Source organism: Artibeus jamaicensis, unplaced genomic scaffold (assembly GCF_021234435.1).
Source record: "Artibeus jamaicensis isolate MK-2021 breed Jamaican fruit bat unplaced genomic scaffold, CSHL_Jam_final scaffold_537, whole genome shotgun sequence".
Taxonomy (NCBI): Eukaryota; Metazoa; Chordata; class Mammalia; order Chiroptera; family Phyllostomidae; genus Artibeus; species Artibeus jamaicensis.
This window is the reverse complement of record NW_026522047.1, coordinates 38,796,875-38,822,488: the sequence shown is the minus strand read 5'-3', so window position 1 is coordinate 38,822,488 and position 25,614 is coordinate 38,796,875. Positions and strand designations below refer to the sequence as shown.

Genomic DNA, 25,614 nt, shown 5'->3' with positions numbered 1-25,614 from the left:
GCCCGGACAAAGGCTGCCACGCCTGTGGCCTGGAGTTTTGCTGTCGGCTTGGGTGTCTCTGTCACCCACACCGCCGGCTGGCCAGAGAGGGTGGTGGCAACGGCTGGCCCACAGGGCTGGCTCAGAAGAGGAACCCACTTCCTACCTTCTTCCCCTTCGTGTCTGTGTGCAGAGGGGAGCAGGGCAGAGAGAACAGAGCCGGGCTTGTCCAGATGAGCCCGAATCCAGTGGGGAGGTGCAGAGGGTGAGCCGGTGCATCCTCTACAGGTATCAGGAATCTACGAAGACGTCACCTACCTGGAGAGCAAGGGGTGGACAGATTTTGAATTTTTGTCCAACAGTAGGAATAGAGTGTTCCGCTGGAGCCGTGGAGCAGATGGGGTGCCCAGGACTGGAAGCCTCTGGTGGAGGGAAGGGGGCCGGGCATGGGACAGAAGCTCCCGTGCCACCTCTGGCATTGTTCCCGCCAGAGCTCTTGGCTCTCGGCTGTACCAGCCATGTAGGCTAGGCACGTGCTGCCTGGAGATGAAATTTTCTTTCACAAGTACATGCCTTGCTAAACAGAGCGGTGGAAGGCAGGGACCTCATCTTGTGCCCCTTTGCCTCCCAGTCATTTTCTAGCAAATGTCAGGATGCGAACCGCAGACTCAGCCAACGTTTGTTGGGATCTGAGGAGGTTTTAGTGGAACGAGCTGAGGAAGAAGTGTAATTTAGAGCTGGTCTCCGACACCTGTGGAAGTGAGGGGCGTCAGAAGGACTTACAGGAAAACGAGACACACACACAGTTTCATCAGCAACCAAAACAGACCCGGGAGCAAGGGGCTTCCTGGTTCCATTCCTGGTTCCAGGGTGAGTGCACTTGGGGGACATTCTGCATGAGAGCAGCCTGGGCCCTCCAGGGTAGCACAGAGTGGAGCTTCTCGAAGGTCAATGGCATCAGTCACTGGGAGGGCTTTTAACAGCACAGACTGCCGGCTCCAACTCGAGAGTCACTGCTACATTTTGTCTGTGCGGGGCCTGAGAACCTGCATTTCTGGCAGTCTTGCAGGTGAGGTGAACTCTGCTGGCCCGGGAGCCACACGCCGAGAACCACCGGTGCAGAGCCAGCTCCGTCCCCCCGGGGCAAGTGCTCAGCACACCCCCGATGCACCCGCCTTCTGCAGGCAGACCCAGGCAACCATTTCTTCCTTTTTTGGTTTTGCTTTTGTTTCTTCCTTTTTTTTCTTAAAAGATCTTATTTATTTACTTTTAGAGAGAGGGTTAGGGAGAGAGAAAGAGAGGGAGTGGGAGAGAAACATTGATGTGTGAGAGATTTATCAACTGGTTGCCTCTTGCACACCCCCAACTGGGAACCTGGTCTGCAACCCAGGCATGTGCCCTGACTGGGAATCGAACCGGCGACCTTTCAGTTCACAGGAAGCACTCACTCCACTGAGCCACACCAGCCGGGGGTGCTTTGTTTTGTTCCTAACACTCTAAACATGGTTTTGATACCCACCCTGGTTGAAACACCCACCCTGGCTCCATGGACTCCGCCATCAAGCCCCACCTTTCATCTGCCCAAGGCCCCTGAGGGCTTGGTGGACCTTCCCTGCTCTGTCCTTTGTCTGTGGTCTTCTCCCCGTCAGGAATGCCTCTCCCGGGCTTCCTAAATCTTCGAACCCCTCTGGGCCTGAGCCCTAATGCCAACGTGGGGCGCCCTTCCACCAGCGTGCCCTCAGTCTGGCCTCCTCCCCCACCCTCTCTGTTCCTTCAACCCTCTTCCTGACTGACAGGACTTTCCCTCTGCCTCATTTTATTGCGGCTTATATGCGCGTCTCTGTCTTAGTCGGTGTAGGCTGCCATAACAAAATACCATCGAGCACGTGGCTTAAACAACAGGCATTTATTTCTCGCAGTTTGGCAGCTGGAACAGCTGGAAGTCAGGCCAGGGTGCAGCACAGGCAGTGTCTGGTGCAGGCTGTCTTCATGGCTCATGGGCCTCGGCCTTCTTGCTGTGTCTTCTCCTGGCCTTTCCTCGGTGTGCGCGCCAAGTCGAGAAAGAGAGAGAGAGAGAGAGAGAGAGAGAATGCTCTGGTCATTCTTCCTGTTCTTACAGGGACACGCCATCTATCGGGTCAGGGCCCCCACCACCTCCAGGTACAGTCATGGCGGTTAAGGCTTCAACATTCGGATATTGGAGAGACAAAAACGTTCAGTCCAGAGTGCTGTCTCCCCCGCTTAGACTGGAACTCCGTCACCGTCATGGGGCCTGAGCCTGCCCTCAGAGGCTGTGGTGGGAGTTGGTCCATCAGTGTCTGCTTAATCACTGAGAAGGTTCGAAAAACAGACCAAAGCAAGCCCAGGCCTGTTTGTTTACTTTGGCCCTTACTGGCCCCTGGTTCTTGAAATGTATCCGCAAAGGCCAAGGAGGTGGAGAAGAAGGTGCTGGCTGCGCCCGGGCCGGAGGTGGCGTGGCTGCGGGCCAGAGCTGTCAGTGGGCTCGGCAGCCTTGGAAATGCTGTGATTACTAATCCGTATCAGTCAGGGAACTACCACCCCCAGATCTGTATTAAGAATGTTTTCCTCAGGCAAAAAAAAAAAGAGAGAGAAAGAGAAAAGCGCTGCCTTTGGCATCTAAGTCCGCCTCGAGAATCTCATTTTATGACGGATCCTTCTCTTCTTTTGCTCCTTCCTGCACTTCCCCCAGATCTGCACATAAATATATTACCTCTACCTTCCGACTCTCGGTCTCCAGATAGCCAAGCCTCGTTCTGCCTTCTTCAACACTTGAGTAAGTTCCAACATGTGCCTTTCCTGAAGACGGTCTTTTAGTTCTTACTGTTTTGCCTCGTTCCTCTCCAGTGAAACCTCTGATGTTCCCCAGGCTCGTGGGACCCCCTGGCTGAGGACCCACATGCACCCTAAAATCCCAAGAGGCCCAGGTACATTTGGGAGGAACTACTGCCCTTTGCCATCTACTTACAACAGTTTAACGACAAGGTCACCCTGGGGGAGACTCACAGAATGTGCTTTGAACTGGTCATAGCTTATTTTCTCCATCAGCCTCTACCTTATTCTTGAACCTTATACCCTGCCTTCTGGCCCTTTCCCTGTTTTCCTATTTTTATGAGTCTCCTGGCTAAAGGGGAAAGAATAGAAACGTGCCCTATGTTTGGAAAAAAGATCCCCAGACTCAGTTCTTGACCCCTCTCTCACTCCCTAGGCAAATGGCGAACACGCTTCTTTGTGTGCGTCCCCCACTCCGTAACCCCCCTCTCCTGCCCCTCCCCTCCCAGCACAGGCTTGGGCCTGATATTATGGCTCCTTTAAATATGGAGCAATCCAGTCTCCCAGTGGAGTCAAGGGGACGTCTGCCTTCACACGAACAACTCACAATCCATCAGCAGGCCGTGTTCATAACGGTTGGGAGCAAGCCCTCACACTCCAGGTGTGGCTCCTGGCTTCCTGGAGATGTGGCTTCAAGTACATTCTTAACCCCTCCCACCCTCAGCTTGCCTGAAGCCCCAGGGCAATAACAGTACTGCTTTCCTTAAAGACACAGTGCAAAGATTAAAAAGAGGTAATATATTGATGTGCATAAAGCACTTAGCGCTGGTACATTGCACATAAGTAAGTACTCGATACATTTAACACTTATTTAATCAGTGGCACACACTATTAGAACACAGTAACTGAGATGTCACCTGCCCCCCTGCCCCTTGTCCATCAAACTTGGTGGACACCTTGGCCCTGCAGGCTATGGCAGCCCAAGGTCTTGCCCCAGGGTCTTCGCCAGTTCTGGACTCACTTCCTTGTGCCCTGGCCACCTCTGTGCTATGAGGTCTTGTCTGGTCTCGTCGCCCCAAGGCACAGAACTCAGACCATTCACCCAGGACCCAAGAAGTCCAAACCCACAAAACATTTGCTTTTGTGGTTTTACCGAAGAACTGGAGGGAGGAGGAAGAGTGTCACGGAGAGGGTCAGGTCCTGCGCATTCGTCTTTTTCTGCTCTCCTTCCCCTCCTCCTTCCTTTGCTTTTCCAGAGCAATGAACAATGACCCCTGCCCAGCCTCCCTGAGCCTCATCTGACTGCAGTGATTTGGTGGAGTGTTATCTTAGTCGTTGGGGCTGCTATCACAAAGCACCATGGCTCGGGTCGCTGATGAACAAGCCTTCTTTCTCACAGTTGTGGAGGCTGGACAGTCCAAGACTGAGGCCCTGGCACATTCGTTGTCTGGTGGGATCTGCTTCCTGGCTTGTAGGCAGTCTTCTCACTGTGTCCTTACCTGGGGGAAAGGGGTGAGGAGTCTCTCTGGGGCCTCTTTTATGAGGACACCAGTCGTATCATAAGGGCTCCCCTGTCATGACCTAGCCACCTCCCGAAGGCTTTACCTCCTAATACCATCAATTTGGGAGTTAGGATTTCCACATAGGAATTCGAGGGGGATACAGCTAATCAATCCATAGCAGGCGTATGTCTAAACATGTACAATTTTCTTCCCGGAAGAATTCTGTTACCGTCTCCTAAGGAAATAGAAACGTCATCATCTTTTACTCGTGTTTAAACAAAAATGCTACCCGCTTGGGCAGGACAGCCCATGGGGGCATCTGGGTGAGCCTGAGTGGTGAGCGGGGAGGCAAAGGTGACGGCTTGGAGGGCAAGCCGGATGCCGTTCCCCAGAAGAGCAAGCTGAGCCAGGGCTGGGCTCTGTGCAGCTTGCAAAAGGAAGCGGTTGCCTTCCCCAGACTGCAGATCTGACTTTCTGGCAATGGGACTTTGTGACCCATCCAAAATGTAAGAAGTAGACAAGTTATATTACACAAGGTTGATTCAGGCATGAAAACTAAATGAGACCTATGACAGGGTTGACATGTACGGGAAGATGACTCAGGTAAAAATGTACATATGCTGCCATGAAGGAGACCAGGAGCTCATTGCCCCGGGGTCACGGTGAGGCTCTGGGCTGTGGCAGGAATTTTGAGAAGCAGGAGAGGCCCATGTCACTGGCTGCAAGTGACTGGCCTTTTGGACCTGTCATTCCCAAAGGTGTTCACATGGCCACTGCTTGTTTCTCAACATGGTACTCATGTCTCACACCTTTGTCAGAAGAGCTGTTTCTTCTACCCAAACACTCCTCATTGTCTCTGACTTCCTCATTCTTTTTATTCTCCCTTTGAAATCCTCCCCAGGTTTTGGCTGTACCACCTCTGCCTTCCTGATCTCCTCTTGCCTGTAGTCACAATGACTGGCCCTGTTCTCACTGTGTTCCCAGCACACGGCCTTGGGTGGCAATGGGCACTTTCTCCTTTGGACTCCCAGGGAGCTGTGTAAGACCACCTTACCCATCCCAAATCTACTCTCAGCCCTGTCTGCTGGCTTAGGCACTGTCTGGCATATAATCAACTCTCCACATATCTTTTTTAAAATCGTCACCAGAGGATTATTGATGAGAGAGAGAGAGAGAGAGAGAGAGAGAGAGAGAGAGAGAGAGAGAAACATCAGCGTGAGACAGCCCTCAAAGAGAGGGACCACCCCTCCATTAATCTCTGATCCAGACCTAACGTGAAGAGCAGTCTCCCACCCCTTCCTTGTGTGATGTGGTTCTCGGATGCCCTGCCTTTCTGGCTTTCCACTTCAGCATAAATCATTGTCACCATCTTAAAATGTCACTGCCAGCAGTGAACATAACACTCCACAAGAAATAAGACCTCTTAGCTAGTGGTTCCCAGACCGAGTCACTGGGGGCTCCTGTCTTTCCCCTCTCCAAATGGGCCTTTTGTTTGGAAATACTCTGCTAATGAATCTTGCTAAGTAAAACCCATCTACAAATCCCATTATGTTGGGATTCCTTGGCCTGGCTTTCATGGCCCCCGGACTCCTCTGCAGCTGGTGTCTGGTTTGCTCTCCCAGCCTCATTTCTCCTCATTCCTGTGTTGGTCAGCACAGGCTGCTGTAACAAATGCCACCGTCTGGGTGGCTTAAACCGAGACATCTTTTCCTCATGATTCTGGAGGCTATAAGTCAAAGATTAAGGTGTCAACAAGGTTGGTTTTTTCTGAGGCCTTGGTCCTTGGTTTGTAGATGGCTGACTTCTCCCTGTGTCCTCACTGGGTCTTCGCTCTGTTCATGACCTTGCCCTGGACCACATTTTCTCTTCTTACAGGGACATTGGTGGTATTAGATTAGGGACCACCCTAACAACCTTATTCTACCTTAGTTAGAATAAGGTAGAATAAATCTGAAATATCCCAGAAGTTGAAAACTAGTGAAACCAGGTGCCTGGAACCTGTCTACTCTGAGATTCTGTTCTTGGGGGGCAGTCTTACCCAGAACTTGGTCCTCTTTCTATGTTGTGAACACCCAAACGTTTCTTAATGGGTTCCCTGCACTTCAGGAGTATTGCCATCCATGTTCCCTCTGCAGGACAGGGCTCTTCTAAACTTGACCTGCCAAGATCCCTCAGTCAAAACAAAAGCAACAGAGCCTACTTTTCTCTCTACTTCACTCTACAGCTCCATCCCAGCGTGCAAACACTCCAACACACACACACACACACACACACACACACACACACACCCTCTTAGAGCTTCAGCCTTGTATATCATCTTAATGCTGTTGCTTAGCAACCAGTAAGGGAAGTGTGATAGCACCTCCTAGTACTGTCCATGGAACACAGCAGACAATACAAACAGTTCCCTGGCTTTTCTCTGCATCTAGAGGGAGGTAGCTGTCAGAGGTGGCCAGCATTATGCTCCAGAGATACTGGCTCATCATCCAGGGGGCCCAAATTGGTTGCTGCTTTGCTTTTACTTGGCATGGGGTAATGTCTTTGTGGGGGCGGCTGGGTAGGTGGTTCTTGAAGGGCCGGATCTCTCTGCTCGCACTTGTTCTCAGGATGCCTGTGATGCAGAAGGGCAGCTTGCAGCATCCTCTCTGCTCCCACGCAGCCCTGCCCTGCACCAAGACCGTGTTCCACCAGCCACTGCGTTTCCTGCAGTCTTTTCCATCTGGAGGTTGTTCCGCAATGCTCTGGCACTGCTCTGCCCTAGCCGGAGCAGCCCTCTGTGCTTCCGGTCCCTGGTTCCTCTGTCTTTTGGATGCTTCTCCACACTACTGGACAGCCCCAAGCTCCTCAGATCACCCATGTCCCTCCCCAATCCCTGTCCCTTACATTCCTTACATCCCAGCCTCAGACCACTGGGCCGGACACCACCCAGGTGGCATCTGAGACTCACCTGCTGTCTGTTGGTGTCCTGATTAGGGAATTCCCAGATGTTGTCTAGCATGAAACAGTAGAGAAGGCTAGAGAGTCTAGAATCTGGAAACATATATTTCAATTCTAGATTCCTTTCTTCTTTTGTCTTGACTGTGTGATTTAGGTCAAGTTTTTTTAACTTCTCTAAATCTTTGTTTTCTGAGGGCATAGAAGTATTTGCCTCACTAGGCTATTATGATAATTATATAGACTAGCAAATAGAAAAAACCCCAGCAAAATACACAGCATACAGTTGGAGAACTGCAGTCCCTTTCTGTCCTTCCACCTCCACTTCTTTGTTCTTCCTTTGGCACCTGCTCTTCCTCGGGCAAAAACTAGTGTTCTGGTTGGATTCTCAGAGGCAGTGCCATGTCATGACAAGACTTTGGGCTGGGAGGCAGAGGGCCAGCTCGAGGTCTACCACTTAGTACCTCTGACCTTGGATCCTGCGCTAGACTGCCCCAAGGTTCCTTTTGCTCACCTATGAAATGGGACTAAGAACTTCTGACTCGTCTAAGGCACAGAGTTGCTATAAAGCTCAAAGGAGATAATAATGTCTGTTAATGTCCTTCACACAGGTCAAGGTCTTTTACAAATTTAGGGACAAGAGTTCTCTTGGACAAACCTGGTTCCACCCCTCCACCTTGTAAAATGAGAGGATTGGAACCCAGCACATCTCGAGCACCCGGAAGCTCTAACACTGCAGCACCGGGGAGGTGGCAGCCCCCCGCCCTCCAGGGGCCTCAGTGGACAGAACTGCATCCTCCTTTAGAGACACAGTGTTTGTCTTGTGGCTGTGAGAATAATTTGCATCCATATCTCCACTCCCAAATCCCTGGGGTCCCGTGAGCAAGATGGCTGGTTATCACCCAGTCAAAACCTCACCCAGAAATGTTCTGGAGGCTTCTTATTATTCTGGTTTGGGAATGCATATGGCCCTGTCCTTTCAATAAGGATGGTAAATGTGTCAGAACATGCCCACAGGGTGACAGAGGTACCAGGGAAGCAGCCACTCGTGCAGGTGTGTGAAGTTTGTGTCTCGGTCCTTCCTTGGTGGTGATATGTTTAGTACCGGCCTGAAAAAGGGCTGAATTTGCAAATACTTGAAACAAGAGATAGTAACATGTGTAACATCTGTAATTTACAGTAATTTAAATAAAGTTGAACCAACAAGTAGAATTTGGATATTATTGAAGTCTTGAAGATGGGGAGGCTGGCCAAGGATAAACAAACATTCCAGAGACATTTGCATTCCCTTCAGTGAGATTTCCTCCAGGCAGTTGTAGAGTCTCCTTGTAAAGAGGACCCCAGCAGGATAGACCGGTGACGCCAGCCATTCTTAAAGCTCCTGCCTGGTTTAGAAGAAGGGCGGGTGCAGCTTCACGCAGGGGCGATACTGCCACCCACCCTCTAATCCCATGACTTCAGGGGGAAGAGGAAGAGAGCCTTTCGTTAAAAAGTTGGAAACTCCTGCTGTATAAGAAGGTTGTAAGGGGTCAGATATAATACCAGTGTCAATGGTTAACCACAGCACCGCTAATTCCTTAGAAGTATAGTTATTTGGTGGGGGAGCAGTGGAGAGACAGCTGTGATGTATGCCATGACTGGGTCCATGGAACAGTAATCAGAATCAGAGAATGTTAAATTGGAAAGGTCCTTGGCAATCACCAAGTCTAACCCTTTTAGTAACAAAAAAATGGTCTCCAACACATTAACAGTTGTCAATTTGGGGTTTTGGAAATGTGGGTGATTGTTATTTTCTAGGTTGTTTCTTTTACTTTTTAAATAAAAATACAAAAGTAAGAAAACAGGAAAGTGACTTGCCTACAACCCTGTAGCAGTGTGGAGGCAGCACTTTCCTGGCCCCCAAATCTGCTGACTTTCATTCCTGGTCTCAGGGGTACTGGGTGGGCGGGGCGGGGGACGTCTATCTGAGACTAGAACTGGGCTTCTAGAAAGATCTTCTACCATAAGAATATTATCATACTGTCCATTAGTCTTCACCGTTTAAAGTTTAACTTTAAATTATCCACATCTTAAAATTTCCAGGATAATTTTATAAACCTTTTCATCTGAATAAAACATAGGCTTATTCTACAGGCAAAGTTAAAAATAAAATGTCAGTTGTAAGCAAATCTCTCAGCCCACACCTGGTCCTAAGGGTTAAAGCCGCCCCCTGAAGGATAATGTGGAAATGGAACCCGTGTTTGGTTTCTGCTCCCGCATCCTACGTGGCACATCACTTCAGGAAAGAGGAACACAGCTAGCGGGCGGATAGAACGCCGGGAGCGCCGTCCCCCGCACAGGCTCCTGTCTACAGCCTTTGTTCCGTGGTCTTGTCAATAAATATGACTCAGCCTGCTGTTTGGGCTCCGCCTTCCCTGCGCTCTGCTGTGCCCACTGTAGGTGACTCAGCTCCTAAGGGTGCGCTGCCTCTCAGCTCCCCAGCTGACCAGACTCCCTCTGCTGGTCCGAGCCCTGAGATCCTCCACCCTTCCCAGCTTTACAAGCACCGCTTAATACAGGATGGTGTCTCCCCCACCATCCCATTAAAAAAAAAGTTCTGTGCACTTATCTCGACAAACTGCCAAAGCACTTTTGTCACCCACTTACTCACCTATAAAATGTGTAGTCTTCAGCATATGCTTGATAGCCAGAAGGCCAAGCGAAGGTCAAATGTGTTCCTGCACACAAGGAAAACAAAGGACAGGAAAGCCTCCCAATCACCTCTCTTCTTGTAAATGCCTGTTAGAGCAAGAACACGATGATGCACGCAGTGTGGCTAGAGGATGGGTCACCTGGGCCGGCCCACACTCGTGAACTTGTTGTGGCTAGAAGAGTCAAGCTAGGCACTTCAATTTATTTGCAGGCACTTTATTTTGAACTCAAGAGAATAGTAAAATGTCTCAGCATTTTCTATAACAAAATAACAAAAAGCATTCAAGAAGAAGCATGGGGTCTCCTTTCCCTAAGCTACTGAGGCCACAGTCACCTCAAGGAGAGAGAGAGATGGCGTACTGCCTGAGCCTGGGGTTGCTGATCAAGGCCCAGGATTGAAGGGGATTTAATGCCAAAAATATTTCTGTAGCAGCCACTGTGAAAGAGGCCCAGAAGGTCTACAGCACAAATTTGCCATGAATATGAATGGGGCTATGCTCCATCAGATGCCCGAGATAAGGGCAGAGTGTTTACTGCGTCAAGCCAGTGAGTCACCCTGAGTCTGGGGGATGTCGTGCCCTGTCTAAGCAGGTTCTGTTGTTTGCTAGGACATCTTGGGTGGAGTGGCCATTGCTTGCCCATCTGTGGTAGGACTTTTCTCCCTCCTTCCACTTTCTTCTCATGGGATAAGAAGGGCCCGTCTTGGCCTAATTTTACATGGTGACTTCTAAGTATGAGGAAGCAAAGTCCCTGATGCATTTGTTCACAGTTGAGTTCTCCCTCACACACACACACACACACACACGCTCACACTTTGGTCACCACAACACACCCCCACCCTACCCTGTAGTGGCAGATCAGACTAAGACCAGTTTTGGAACCAATAGTGTGGTTGGTTCGTTCTAGGGGGGTGCTGCTTTGGGGGTGTGATCTCCCATGGTCCAACTGCTCCGGGAGGAATAGCCTGGGAATGCCAACTTATTTAGCTTGTCAGCCACTGAGATCTGACTAAGAGTGGCTTTGGAAGACTCCCTGAGAACAGGAGGAATACAACATCAGCAGATACAAGCCTACTACTGAGGATGAAGTGAGGAAAGGGAGGTACCACGCACCCGTTAGTGTCACAGTCAGTACTCCTAGAGTTGCAGGTGACAGAAACCCCAAAGAGGGGGTTTGCTGGCTACAAACTCAAACTAAAGGAAGATTCGGGAAGCAGCTGAACTCAGGGATGAGTGCAACTAGAAGCTTAGACACGGCCAAGTGTCTCTGCGTGTAATCCCTTTGCCTCTTTGGTCCTCTCTGCATGTTGGCTTCATTCTTTCAGGATAGCTTTTGTAAAAGGCAGCAGGAATAGCTGCTAATGGCTTCCTAGCTCTCATCCACAGCCTTCTCAACCACAGGAAAAAGCCTTTTCCCTAAACTAAAGTTTTAAAAATGCTGAAGAAGAACCGTGATTGGTTTAGCTAAGATCATGTGTTCGGGTTGGACCAATCCCCCTGGCCAGGAGGGTGGGGAGCCATGTTTGCTCTAGTTTGAGTAACGTACCACATCCTGTGGTCCAGACAACAGGGAAGAGGTAGGAGAGAGGGTCTACTGTGATGGCAACCTCCTTGAGAACTAGCCAGTTGCCATAGGAGGAGGAATACTTCCCCGCAAAGACTGTGAGTGAAATTTCTGGGAAGGGGGAGGAGGTGTTGCAGGCAGACAAAGCAGTTGTGGTCCCCAGCAATAAATTTGCCAGCTTTGGTCATGTAGCAGTTTGTGATCTGTGGCGAGCAGATATGTGAATCTGTTGGAAAGGCCGTTAAATTTGAGAAATGGTAACATCTAAAGTGCTTGGGAATTGGCGATGTATAATTGTGTTATGGCTAAGACCTAAATGAAACTTTGCAGAAAGAACAGGCAGCAAGTTCATGAATTATATGTCAATAAATCATTTACATACTGCTAGACTGTTTGGCAATAGTTAATAAATAAAAGAGATAACTGAGCCTGCCTTCCTGGTTAGGTTGGCCTATTTATAAGATTTAACAGACCAAGTCACATGTTCACAGGTTGTTTTTTCTTTCCTGGGCTTGAATGCAATGTCAATATTAGGGACAGTCTTCCCACAGAATCATCCCTGGCTTTTCATTGCACTGCATGTGTCTGAAATTGAAAAACGACCTTGCCATTCCATCTTGAGTGAATGGTGTTCTTAGACTAAATGCCTATTTTTGATTCTGCCTCTTAACTCTTCAGACTGTACGTTACTCTTGTTCAAAGGGAGTCTTAATGTTTTAATACGGGTCGGTACATAATAATAGTCTTCCAAAGATGTCTGTGTCTCATCCAAAAACCTGTGAATATGTTAATTCATATGGCAAAAGAGACTTTGCAGGTGTGATAAAATTAAGAAAATTTGGAGTTGGGGAGATTACCCTGGATTATGGGGGTAGACCTAATGTTATCACAGGGTCCTTGTAAGAGTGAGATAGGAGGGTCAGAGCAGGCGTGGACAGAAGGAAATGCGACAACAGAAGATGAAGTTAGAGAAAGAGAATGAGTTGGAGATGCTACTGTTGTCTTTGAAGACAGGGGAAGAAGAGACCGTGAGCTGAGGAGTGCACAGTTTCTAGAGGCTGAAAAAGGCAAAGAAAAAGATTCTTCCCTAGAGCCTCTAGAAAGAGCATGACCCCGATGGCACCTTAATTTTGGGACTTCTGGCCTCCCAAACTATAAGACAAATTTGTGTTGTTTTAAACTGTGAAGTTTGTGGTAATGCGGTACAGCAACAGTAGAAAACTAATACAACTACCTTTCTGGAGAGCAGCTTGGCAACATGTTCTATAAGATGTAAGAGTTTATGCCTCCAGCTTAGTCATTTTACTTCTTGGACTCTCTCCCAATGAAACAATCAGATATGCAGAAATGTACTTATTTATTAAGAGATTCATTACAATATTATCTATAATAACAAAACCTTGGAGCCACCTGAAGACTCTACTGGTGGTCTTATCTTTATTTCAGTCACAACATTGTTCAAGTAAGAAAACATGGACCATTGGATCGTGGCCATCCTCCTTTAAGATGTCGCTTTGAGAGTGTGTTGTAATCACACGTGGGGATAGCCTGTGCTAGCAAATGACTATGATGACAGTATTGCTGTTAATCTACTGATTCAACAAATACTGAGACCTGTGCTGGTGGAGGGTGGTATACAGGGACCAAGGACACATGGGACTATGGGAGCTGTAGGATCCTGGCCAGAGGGATGGTTATCAACAGAGAGCCTTCTCAGGAAAGGTGATGTTTCCCTTAAAACTTGAAGGATCAGCAGGAATGAGCTGCAAGGGAAAAGCCAGCTCGTGGACTGCAGTCATTTCCCCATGCTATGCATGCATAGCACCTGAAAGTACTGCTCATCCAGAATTCAGAAGGCTCTGCAGTCTGAAGCAGAACTAGTTGCCTTCTTGTTCAAGAGCTACAGAAAAAAGCTGGGAACAACCTATATACTTTTCAGTGTGTGACGGATATAACCATGACATGAAATACTACTCAGCAATGAAAAGGAATTGGCTATTGATACATGCAATTACCTGGATAGATCCCAAGGGCATTATGTGTTGTCAAAACAAGTCAGTCTCAAAAGGTTTCATTCTGTATGATTCCATTTATGTAATATTCTTAAAAGGACAAAACTAGAGAGATAGAGAACAAATTAGTATAGTCATACATTGCTTACAATGGGATATGTTCTAAGAAGTGTGTTGTCAGGCAGTTTTGTTGTACGAACATCATAGAATGCACTTAAAAAAACCTAGACGGTATAGCCTACTACACACCTAGGCTATATGGTATAGTCTATTGCTTTTAGGCTACAAGCCTATGCAGCATGTTATTATAAAAAACAACATGAGATTAAATCAAGCACAAGATAAAATGATGCAACCAACAGTAAACATGAGATGTATGAGGCTGTTGCAGGTGTAATGTAGCATACTGTTATAAAACTTTTTTTATAAGTAGAAAGAGTACACTCTGACTTCCAGTCAAGATGGAGGCATAGGTAGATACATACTTCGCCTCCTTGTACAACTACAGAAAGGAATTACAACTAAATCTCAAAACAAATAATACCCAGAACTGTCAGAAAATTGAACTTTATGGAAGTCTGACAACCAAGGATTTAAAGAAGTCACATTCATCTAGATGGGTAGGAGGGGCAGAGACGCGGAGAGAGGGTGGAGAGGTGAGGAGGTGTGGTGTGGTATGGTGAGGCAACGGTAGCAGTGGAACACACATTGGAAGTCCCTCATTCATGTGTGGTGGATAAAAATCTGGCAGAATACCTTGGGAGTGAGTGATCCCAGCCCCAGGCCAGACTGCATAGTCCAGTATTCCAGTGCTGGGAAAATGAACCTCCATAATTCTGGCTATAAAAATCAATGGGGGTTGGGGCAGTGGGAAAACACTGTCAGATTTTCAGAAAATTTCACTTAAAGGGCCCACATAGTCTTAAAACATATGCAAACCCACCTACTCTGGGATTTAACACCAGGGCAACAGCTGGAAGGGTGCCAGTCACATATGGGGAGTGGGTGAAGTGACTGGAAATGGGGCAAGTGCCAGGCAAACCCCCAGAAGCCAGGCAGTGGCACAGTCCTCTCTCTGAGTCCTCTCCCCACACAGAGCCACAAAGCAGTGAAGTGGGTTGCCCTACTCTGGCAATTACCTAAGGCTCCATGCCATATAGTTTACAGGGAACCAAAGCAACTCTACCTAATACACAGAAAAAAAAAAACCCCACAGGGAGGCTGCCAAATTGAGGAGACAGAGAAATATGGCCAAAATGAAAGAACAGAACAAAAAACCCAGAAAAAAGAACTAAATGAAACAGAGATAGCCAACTTATTAGATGCAGAGTTCAAAACACTGGTGATCGGGATACTCAAAGAACTCATTGAGTATGGCAACGACAAGAAGGAAAAAATGAAGGTTAACACTGAATGAAATAAAGAAAAATTTACAGGGTACCAACAGTGAAGGCAAGGAATCCAGGATTCACATGAACAATTTGGAACGTAAGGAAGAGATAAACATTCAACCAGAAGAGAAAGGAGAAATAAGAATTCAAAAAAACAAGGATAGTATAAGAAGACTCTGGGACATCTTCAAATGTGCCAACATCCGAATCATAGGGATGCCATAAGGGGAAGAGGAAGAGCCAGAAATTGAAAACTTATTTGAAAAAAATAATGAAAGAAATTTGGCAAAGGAAATAGACATACAAGTCCAGAAAGCACAGAGAGTCCCAAATAAATTGGATCCAAAGAGGACTGCACCAAGACACGTTATAATTAAAATGTCAAAGGTTAAAGATAAAGAGAGAATTAAAAAATATATTTATTTATTTTTTAGAGAGGGGGGTAGAGAAGGAGAAAGAGGAAGAGAAACATCAATATGTGGTTGCCCCTCATGTGCCCCCAATTGGAGACTGGGCCTGCAATCCAGATATGTGCCATGTCTGGGAATTGAACCAGTAACCCTTCGGTTTGCAGGCCTGTGCTCAATCCACTGAGTTACACCAGTCAGGGCAAAAAAGAGAGAATCTTAAAAGTAGCAAGAGAAAAACAGAGAGTTACATACAAAGAAGTTCCCACAAGACTATTAGCTGATTTCTCAAAAGAAACTTTGCAGGCAAGAAGGGACTGGAGAGAAGTATTCAAGGTAATGAAAAGCAAGGACCTCAGCCTAGATTACTGTATCCAGCAAAGCTGTCATTTAGAATGGAAGGGCAGATGAAATGCTTCCCAGACAAAGCAAAGATAAAGGTGTTCATCATCACCAAGACATTGTTACATGAAATGTTAAAGGGACTTATTTAAGAAAAAGAAGATCAAAACTATGAACAGTAAAAGGGCAACAAATTCACAATTATCAACAAATGAATCTAAAAAAACAAACAAAGCAGAACAGGAACAGAATTACAGAAATGAAGGTCACATGGAGTGTTATCAGCTGTGAGGGGTAAGGAAAGGATGGGGGAAAGGTGCAGGGATTAAGAAACATAAATGGTAGGTAGAAAATAGACAGGGGCATGTTAAGAACAGTATAGGAATTGGAGAAGCCAAAGAATTTATATGCTTGACCCATGGACATCAACTAAGTAGGGGGATTGCTGGAGAGAAGGATGGTATTGAGTGGAGGAGGGGAAAGGGGGTAAATTGGGGAAAATGTACTAGCACAATCCATAAAATATATTTTGTTTTATTTTTAAAATTTTATTTATTTATCCTTAGAGGGGAAGGGAAGGAGAGAGGGAGAGAAATATCAATGTATGGTTGCCTCTCATGGGTCCCCTGCTGGGAACTGGCCTGCAACCCAGGCATGTGCCCTGACTGAGAATCGAACCGTGATCCTCTGGTTCCCAGGCCCACACTCAATCCACTGAGCTATGCCAGCCAGGGCCATAAAATATATTTTAAAAAGCATAATTGGTAGGTACAAAATAGACAGGGGGATGTTGAGAATAGTATAGGAAATGGAGAAGCCAAAGAACTTACATGTGTCACCCATGGACATGAACTAAGGTGGGGATTGCTGGAGGGAAGGGGGTACTGAGCAGAGAGGAGCAAAAGAGGGTAAATTGGGACAACTGTAATAACATAATCCAAAAAATATACTTAAAAAGAAAGAGTACACTTTGAAATAACAATAAAAATAGTATGATAAACACATAAACCTGTGATATAGTCATTAGTCATCATTATCAAATATTAGGTACTGTATTGTGGGGGTGACTTTTCTTGCAAGTCCCCCTGTCTGCTACGGATGAAAGTAAACAAGACTGGGACATTATCTGCTTGGGGAAGAGAGGTGGCCAATCCCTCAAGAGGGAAGGTCCGTGAGCAGTGGCCAGTTTCTCAGGGGAAAAAGGCGTTGAGCCCCCTCCTCCAGGGGCTTTTATTGGGTTGTAATACACAGGAATACAGGGTGGCAAGGATCAAACAGTAGATAACATTTTAAAGAAATCTGAGGGCTTAGTCTGAGTCAGTGTCTGTCAGGAGAGGGGGTTGCAGAAACTTTGGGAGACATACTCATTTCCTCTTGGACCCTTATCATATGAATGGAAGCACTCTTAGCAGAGCAGATTTCATAGGTTTATCAGGAATTCTTTGTGATGCCAGATTTTCTTTCCCCCCGAACATGGACACGCACCTTCCTGGAAAGGCAAGGAACTGTACCCCTCCCCATCAGGTATTCAGGCTTAAGGGGATTAGAGCCAGGAAGCACTTCTCCGAGAGGACGTGGTGACTCGGGCTATATCACATAGCCAGGGGCCAAGAGTCCATTGCTCATTCTTTGCTGCAGCCCCCTGAGTCCTTCCATGATGGCCTCCCAAGTGGTCGAGTCTGGCTTAGGTTGCTCCCCTGCTGTGAGGGGTCTTACCTGTCATTGACTTCTGACCAAACTTTGGGGGCAGGGGGAGGAAACTGAGGCAGCGTTTACTATCAGAGACAAGCTTTGTCTCCTGTGGCTCGCATTCCAGAGGTCACTCACTCATCCTTAGCCACAGGGTGGGTGGGGGGCGAGGGGGGTTAGGGTTACAATTCCTGAAACCAGGCAGAGCGGTCCACAATACTGTATATAATTGTATGTGCTACCCTTTTATACAGCTGGCAGAGCAGTAGCTTTTCTACACCAGCATTGCCATAAACACGTGAGTAATGCGTTGCTGTACGCTGCGATTAAGGCTATGCCATCCGTAGGTGGTAGAACCTTTTTAGCTCCATTGTAGTCTTATGGGATCACTACCATATATGTGGTCTGTTGTTGACTGAACCATTGTTATGTGGTGCGGGGCTAGAGTTTCAGAAAAGGGGGAGACAGGTATGGCTGTAAAGAGGTAACACAAGGCAGTTCTTTCATGGTGGTAGAACAGTTCTGTATCTTGACTCTGGAGTAGTTACAAAATCATGTACATGGGATAAAATTGCATAGAAATACAGGCAAGTGTTAAAAATGGTGAAAATGGAATTAGAACTGTTGTCTCATCACAGTATTATATCAATGTCAGTTTCCTGGGTTTGCTATTAAACTACAAGATGTCACCATTTGCAAGGTGGGTCAGGGTATGAGACTCTGTGCTAGTTTTGCAACTTCCTGTGAATCTATAATGCTTCCAAAATAAAATTTCTGGTTTTTGAAATTTGAACTCTGAACTCTGAAACCACTGGTGGCGGGTTCAGTCACCAACAGCACAAGTTCATCGAATCACTCCAAGGACTGGATTATTTCAAGAGCCCTGGGCTCAGGAGAAGTTTAAATGTCCATACTGGGCCAGTGGTTCATTTAAAACACAAAACAAAAACATTTTTTTAATCCTAAGAATTAATGAACACCCAAAATACTGCCTTGACTCATGAGATCCATTAGTTTCTGACACCATCCAGACCTGCACCTAGAACTCCATTGTGAAATCTTTTTGGACATGTGTTAGGTTTCTGTGAAAACTTTGTTTAAATGTAAACTTCACACCACGCCGTCAGTTTTTGTCCTAATAAAACTATAGAGATTAATAAAGAACGAAATAGCCGCAGACTAAAATTTCCCTGCTTGGTGACACTTGTTCTGTCCCCAAGAACTTTTGCACCCCTCAGATAGTTCCAGGTTCATCTCAGTTGGTGTTGAAATACCTCATGGTTCCCCCATCACTTCTAGGCATCTGCTCCAGCCACATGGGACAGAAAGGTGATGCCAGCAACTGACAGCAGAGTATTCTCTCCCAAATCTGCAGGGCACTAGGCGCCCTCCCCCTGCCAGCCGTGCCTGCCCCTCTCCCCCAACAACCATCAGGAGCACCGTTTCCTAGCCACCCGCCTGTGGGGAGGTGAGCCGCGTTTGTGAGACATCCTGGACGTGCTGTGACAGCCCCGCTTTCTTCTCTCCTGGACTGACTCTGGATGAGGGACTGGAAATAGCCTGTAAATGGGCTAGAGGGAGGGCAAGCCTTTGTTGAAGGGGAGATTGGGGTGAAGTGAAGGGACAGATAGCGAGTAGGTGCTCTGGCATAATGGCAAAAGCACAGGCCTGAAGTATTATCTGAATTCATTCATTTATTCAAGCAGGTGCCCTTGTTTAGGCTGCTGCTGAGGAAAAACTATAGACTGGGAGGCTTAAATGACAGTTCTGGAGGCTGGGAAGTCCAAGACGAAGATACTGGCAGGTTTGGTGTCTGATAAAGACCCACATTCTGGTTCATAGAGTTTTCTTTTTTCTGTGTCCTCACTTGGTGGAAGGGACTCAGGGCGATTAAACCCAATGGTAGGGGTGGCAGTGGCAGGATTTCCCTGGCATGATGCCCTAAGGTGCTGTGAACTGCCTCCAAATAATGCCATGTATGCCGTAAAAAAAACGATGTGAGAAACTTGTCTATAGAACATTGCACCTGGTATATTTTGACTAGCAGGATGGAACAGGGGGAAAAAAGCCAGAACTGTATTTCTTTTGCCTTCTGGGTCTAGAGTTGAGGATTTCTTCTCTTTCCAGATGACAACCAGGAAAAAGAGCCCTCCGTTGTTCTCTAAATAACATGTTTTGGCCATTTAAATAGCTGGTGGGGTGATGAAGGGAAGGGTGGGGAAGATTTGATTTCTTAAAGGAAGGAGCCCTGGGCCGGGAGAGCTGCAGCCCAGCTCTCCCTCCAGCTCCCTGGTGGCATCATGGGTCGGGGCACATGGGTGCCAGGCCCATTCTATGCAAAATTAGGAGGTCACGCTAAGGGAGCTGGAAGGATCCTTCCTCCTCTGGTAGCCAAGTTGGTCTCCAGGGGAGGTGGGGTGCAGTTGAGGCCCCAGCCGCCTTGCCTTTCTGGGGTTCCCAATGAGCAGTGGTTCCTTAGGCCTTGAGACCCAGGTTCTCTGGGCTTTGGAGCAGCTTTCCTGCCCATCTCCCCACCCCCACTTCCTGTCACTGATAAGCTGGGGGATCCAACATGCTCCATCAGGAATGTTTCTCATCCTCAAATCCATCTGAGCAGCCAGCTCTGCTCAGTTGTGCCAAGAAAATACAATTTCTGTGTCACGAAGTGGTGAGCTGAGTGTGTGCCTCCTTGGTGTTTACAACCCTGCCTGGGTTGGGCTGGTGGGAAGGTCCTGGTCTCCCTTTGGAACTTCCCTTTATGGACACAGACTGCTGACCAACCGCCGGCAGGTCTGTTCTAATCTAGGTCTGGCCTGGAACCTCCCACCGTTTTGCTGACCCAGTCTGTAACCCTGAGGCAGGGCCGATAGAGTTGCAAAGTTAGTGAAAAGTTAGCGCCTGCGGCACTGCCAGGAGCCAGCACTGCCCAAGGCCTGGGCCCTCCTCCCCCTTCTCCACCCTTTTCTGGGAGGACCCGTTCTCTCTTTCTCACTTCCTGGGCGTGACTCACCCAGGGCTCCCTCTCTGCGTGGCAGGTATGTGTCACTTCCTTGTGCTGGTGAGACCCAGACTTTCAGTGTTCCTCCTTCCCAGGACTGATTTGGGCTGGTTGAAAGGGATGAGGGGTTGGCCTCTGGAAGCCGCACCATGATAGGTCCTGGTGAAGATTTATTATTGGGGTGAATTTATCCCTGTGGGAGGCTTTCTGTGTGTTCACGGAGAGGTGTTTGGGAGAAACGGGCCTGGGACAGCCTGTTTCATCCTGTTTCCTGCCACCCCTACCCCCACCCCAGTCCCCATCCCCATCCCCAGAACTGCTTCACTGTTCCCTTACCTATCCTCCACCCCAACTTCTTGGGGACCCTTTGGCTTTGCGGGAAGCCCCTTGGTAGTGCTACCCAACGAGGGCCTGGCCCTGAGAAGGCCCGTCTGCCCAGGTCCGGGTCCAGCCGGTAGTGTGCAGGTTCTTGACTTCACGTAGGAAAGATTTCACTGCACCAGGCCAGGTGACTGTGAGGGTACATGTATTTATTTATTTATTTACCATTGATGTGTGAGAGGTACATGGGTTGATTGCCTCTCACACACCCCCAACTGGGGACCTGGCCGACAACCCAGGCATGTGCCCTCGCTGGGAGTCAAACCAGGAGCCTTTCAGTTCACAGGCCAGGGCAGGGACAGTGAAAACAAGGAAAGGCGTAGCATGGGGGAAGCAGCAGGAGAGCCTGAGCTGGGCTGCCTTAGCTCACTGGGCAGTCAGAAAGGAGGGGCCTTGGGGACAGGTTCAGGGGATCAGCCTGGGACCAGCTGCCAGCTGCCCACTGCCTTAGAGTCTAGGAGCCACATGTGCTTCTGGGGCAAGAAGTGGGGGAAGAAGAAGTGAAAGGAAATGTATCCGGCTGCTCCCCAGAGGGAGACTGCAGGCTGGGTCCTTCGTCTTGAGGCTTGTATCTCGCCCTCGCAGGTGGGAATCTCAGGGGAAGTCTCGGAGGGTTTCAGTAGAATACTCATCAGTTTCCCAGATGTGCTCTTTTAGGGTCATGGCCTCCACTGATTGGTCAGTGGCAGGGCAGGGGGTCTTTGGTCATGGCAGTTGGTCCTGGCTGGCCCACCTGGTTTTGCTGCTTTTCTGGGCCTGGAGCTGAAACACAACTGAGGCCTAGATGTTGTCTCCATGGAGGAAAGGCCGGGGGAGGAGAGGTCACCCTGGGGGTGAGGTCCCTGTTTTCCCAGTTTAACCCGGTGCCAGGCGCTGAGCCTTCTGCCCTGGTGACCGTCTGCACCTGGCTGTGAATTGCTCCGCCACTGTGTTCAGCTACCTCGTCAGTTTTCTTATTTCACTTCCCAGGGAGTTTTCCTAGTTTCTCACTATCCTGTCTCAGTAGCATCCTGACCCTGACTGGCAAGGCTAGTGGGGGCGGTGCTGAGCCCTGTGATTGGGCAGGAGGGACCCAGCATCGCAAGTCCATCGCTGGCCAAGCCCATCACAGCTGACCTGGTTAGTGCTTCTCTGTCAGACCAGGATGAGAGAAAGTCAGCGTGCAGGCAAAGGACCATTCCCACATGAAATTGAAAACCACTGGGTGGAAATGAGGTTCATTTAGTAAGTGCTGGTATTGTCACAACTGCTTTGCCAGCATTGTCTCAGAGAGACCAACGTGGACAGGAGTCAGCTGGGAATTCTTATGATATCAGCCCCTGAGTCAGGTCTTCCAAGGATAGCAGCCATCCAGCTCCCCTCGTGGTGGAAAATGGAAACAAGTGCAGGTGTCCCATGGGGCAGGGACTAGAGAAGGGCCAATACATTTTATTGGTACTTCTGGGGTCCTGGACCCGATTCTGAGGGCCCCGACTTGAGTTAGTGGGAAAGAGTTTCCTGGGAGTATCCATCTGGGGCAGTGAAGGATCTGAAGAATGTGTCTTGTGAGACTGTTTGAAGGACACAGGCGGTTTAGACTAGAGAAGCTGGAGGAGCAGGTGAGCTGTTTTCTAGATTGAAACGTCTTTAGGTGGAAGTGAAATGAATTCTGTGCTGTGTATGGCAGACCCAGGAAGTCACAGAAAAGTGTCATTGGGCTGAATATAAATAAAACAAGGCTTTCTTATCACTAAAGGTCTGAGCAATGGAACAGGCTGCTAACATTTTGAGGTAGTGAGTTCCTTATCATGAGAAGAATTCAAGGACCAGGCTGAAGTTTGGACTGCATGAACTCTTATATCTCTTCCCACTCTAAGCCTCTGCGAGTCTCTGATTCCGCTCCAGCCCTGCCCTTTCCTCCTGCTCCACAGTGCTCCCGTAGCCTATCTCCACCTTTCTCATTGCAGGCCTCCTTCCTTGAGCAAGACAGAGACACCTGGTCTGGCCTGTGCCTGTGCCTGGGGTGGGGCTTGGTGACGGCTCTTGGCAGAAGCCCCAAGAGCGTCTGGCACATGCAGAGCTGGTATAGTCACTAAGCGTTTCTGTGGCATGTTTCTGTGAATTCTTACCGGTCATTTCAGCCAACCCAGTCCTGTGGGTCAAGATTACTCTGCCGAGTTCTGCAGATGAGGAAGTAAGGAAATACCCAGGCCACTGCAGGGCTAAGATTAGACCTGGACTCTGCCCTCGGTTCCTGGCGCCGTTTATGGAGTGCCTGGGAGTGTGTCTGTGCACTCTACATACGGCTTCAAGCAGAATCCTAGTGTAGCTCTGAAACAGCTGCATTATTGCCCCATTTTACAGAGGAGGAAACCAAGGCTCAGAATCGTTGGAACTGTGTCTGGGACACTGCTAGGAAGGGATCCAGCTATGCTGTTAGCCCCTCCACCAGAGCTGCAAAGGACAGTTTTGAACATGCAGGGATGGGGCCCCTGGGCAGCTGCAAAATATACCCCAGGGGACTGACTGGCCGTGGCCATTGAATTTCATACTCCCAGGGGAATGGTGGCCTGCTTCATATGTTCCAGGTCCTGTGCTAAATGCATCTGGGGAACAAAGTGTGCAAGGCACTATTCCTAGCTTAGGAGAGTCCTGTAGTCCAAACCAGTGAGCCTCACATGTTTACAATAAACAAGATGTGCCTAATACAGAGCAAGAGTTGATCTTATTAAGGGATGGGAAGGAAAGCTTTGTGACAGAGGGGAACTAGAAGTGGACTTGCAAAAAGCCTTCGACAGGCAGACCTACAGGGGCATGGGACTGGGAGACAGGGCATTTAGTGCCACATGGACCAAATGGAGTTGGGCCCCTGAATTCTTGAGTTATTATTAGACAAACCTAATTGGCCCTCCCATTTTTCTCTACCCAACCACGGATGGCCCCAGTCCCAAACACAAGTTTCCAGCCCACCTTCTCATCCTCCGACTTAACGAATGGCCTCATTATGGCCCCACGTGCTGGAGAAGATTGCAGATGACTTGGGATCCTCTTCCATCTGACTGCGAATATTCCTGAGGACTCTAGAAACCTTCGTGTATCCATCCCTTATTGTTGCCCCCCATTCGGGGTGAGACTAATTCTTCTCACTTAAATGAATGCATTAACTACCAAATTGCTGCCCCAAATCTATGGTATCTGAGGTGTGGCTGTTGGGTAGAGTCACCTTTATAAAGAAGCCTTGGCACTTTGAATCTGAAACTGGAAAAGACACTGGAGCTCATGCTGCCTGTCACTTGCCAAACCCAGTAAGCAGAGACGGGCATTGAATCTTTATGGACGCTTTATTTAGGTGGCCGGCGATCTGAGAAGACAGCAAGTTCGCACCCTAAAACAAACCGTCTTACATTTTCTTTCTAGGCCGATGTTTTTATAACAGGGAATAAACACAGTGTGGTGAGGGATTTTGAGATTCAGGGAAAGTTAGACTTAAAAACTGCAATATTCTTGCCCTGGGCAGTTAGCTGCTCCCAGGGGCGGTGGTCGTCTGTCTCTCCCTGGAACTGGATGCCCCCACTTGTCCCCAGGCGGTATCTTTAGCACTGCCCCAGGAGGTGGGCTGTTTCTCCTAGAAGCCAGGGTGGGCTTTATCTGTAGGTTCTGAAACAGAAGTTTTAACATAAGCATTACCTACTAAGCTTATAACTGTTTACCTTAAACTAAAAGTTTTCAACTCTTGCGTCCCTTATCAAATCCTTATCAAGCCTTCAGTTTTCTGTTCTCCTGCCCACATTCACTGTAAGTTTTGCTGACAGCTTTCCACATCTACCTCCTTTGTTTACAAACGTATCCTCGAAGGCCCAGCCTGGAGGTTGCCCTTCCCAATCAGGTGAAGTCAACCCCTTTCTCTTTGGTTGCTCCCCAGGTGTAATTTGATTTGTGGATACAGCTGTCTGCCCAACTTGGTTATAAGTTCCTGCATCACACTTTGCCTCCTTTGTATTCTTTTTCTTGTCCACCCACTTGATGGGGGGCTTAGTGATGTTGTTGAGTTGATTCTAATCGCAGCCCCAGGCTGAGGGAGAGCAGGAGAGACCCTGGGAAAGCGGCTCTACAGACACAGAACTTACCCTTGGCACAATGCAGTGTGTACTTTCCATGGGAAAAGAAACAACTTAGCAAGAACAGGGGTCTGCCAAAGCCCTGGCTGCTTTCCTCCAATTACTGACCTCTCTGCTTCACTGATAAGTTTTCTCTTCTTGACCAGATTTTACCGAGGCTCCCCTGAGCCCCCTTCTCCACCAGGCCTCACCCTTTGCCTGCTGTCCTTGGCCTGACAAGCTCAGTTCAGCAAGAATCCCCTCACCCTTGATACCTAACCTAGTTCTCCTTAGTGATTTCTGACCGCTGAGTCCCTTACCTTGCCCATAGGCTATAAACTCCCAGCTGCTCCTGTTGTGACTGGAAATGCCTTCGGGCTTCTCCCCTATTGCAGTAGTCTTGGAAAAAGTCTTCCTTGCCCATTGAACTCCACCATTTTTCTTTGTGCCCACATGTGCACACACACAAATGCTTAACACTGCATGCTTAACAAACTCCCTGGGTTCTCTTGGGCTGTCTTATGCTCTCTCCTGTGCTCAGAAAAGCTTTGGGGAAAGGATATTCAGGTATGGAAAGAAGAAATCCGTCTGTCACACCTGGCCGCACCATCCCCTGCCAGCTGATCGCTCGCACCAGGGCCTGTGAGTGACTGCAGGCCACGCCCTGCTCTGCAGCCTTTCAGCTCTGTGTCCACGAGGCTGTGGAAAGACCCACTTCTGCCGTGGGCTGGGCCGGAGGAGGAGAAAGGGAGCCAGCAGGGTGGGAGTGGAAAGAGCACCCAAGGGTGTCTCCCTTCCAGGCTCCTCTCTGTTCCCATCCCTTGGAAAGGGCTGTTCTAACCTTGGTTCCCGCAGATTT

At 48.4% G+C, this 25,614-nt stretch overlaps 1 protein-coding gene across 7 annotated transcripts in view; it reads left to right on the top strand.

The window, feature by feature from the left end:
- Positions 1–25,614, top strand: part of PTK2B (protein tyrosine kinase 2 beta) — a 116,219-nt gene that overhangs the window by 13,147 nt on the left and 77,458 nt on the right. The window contains exons 1-2 of one of the 7 annotated variants that reach the window (XM_053658263.1): positions 11,441–11,557; positions 18,600–18,768. The exons of 3 other annotated variants lie outside the window; for them this stretch is intronic. The gene's annotated coding sequence lies outside the window, so the exon portion shown is untranslated. Of the gene's footprint in view, positions 1–11,440; positions 11,558–18,599; positions 18,769–20,280; positions 20,336–25,614 lie in introns of those variants that run through there. 3 more of the 7 variants (XM_053658262.1, XM_053658266.1, XM_053658265.1) reach the window with 3 other exon arrangements.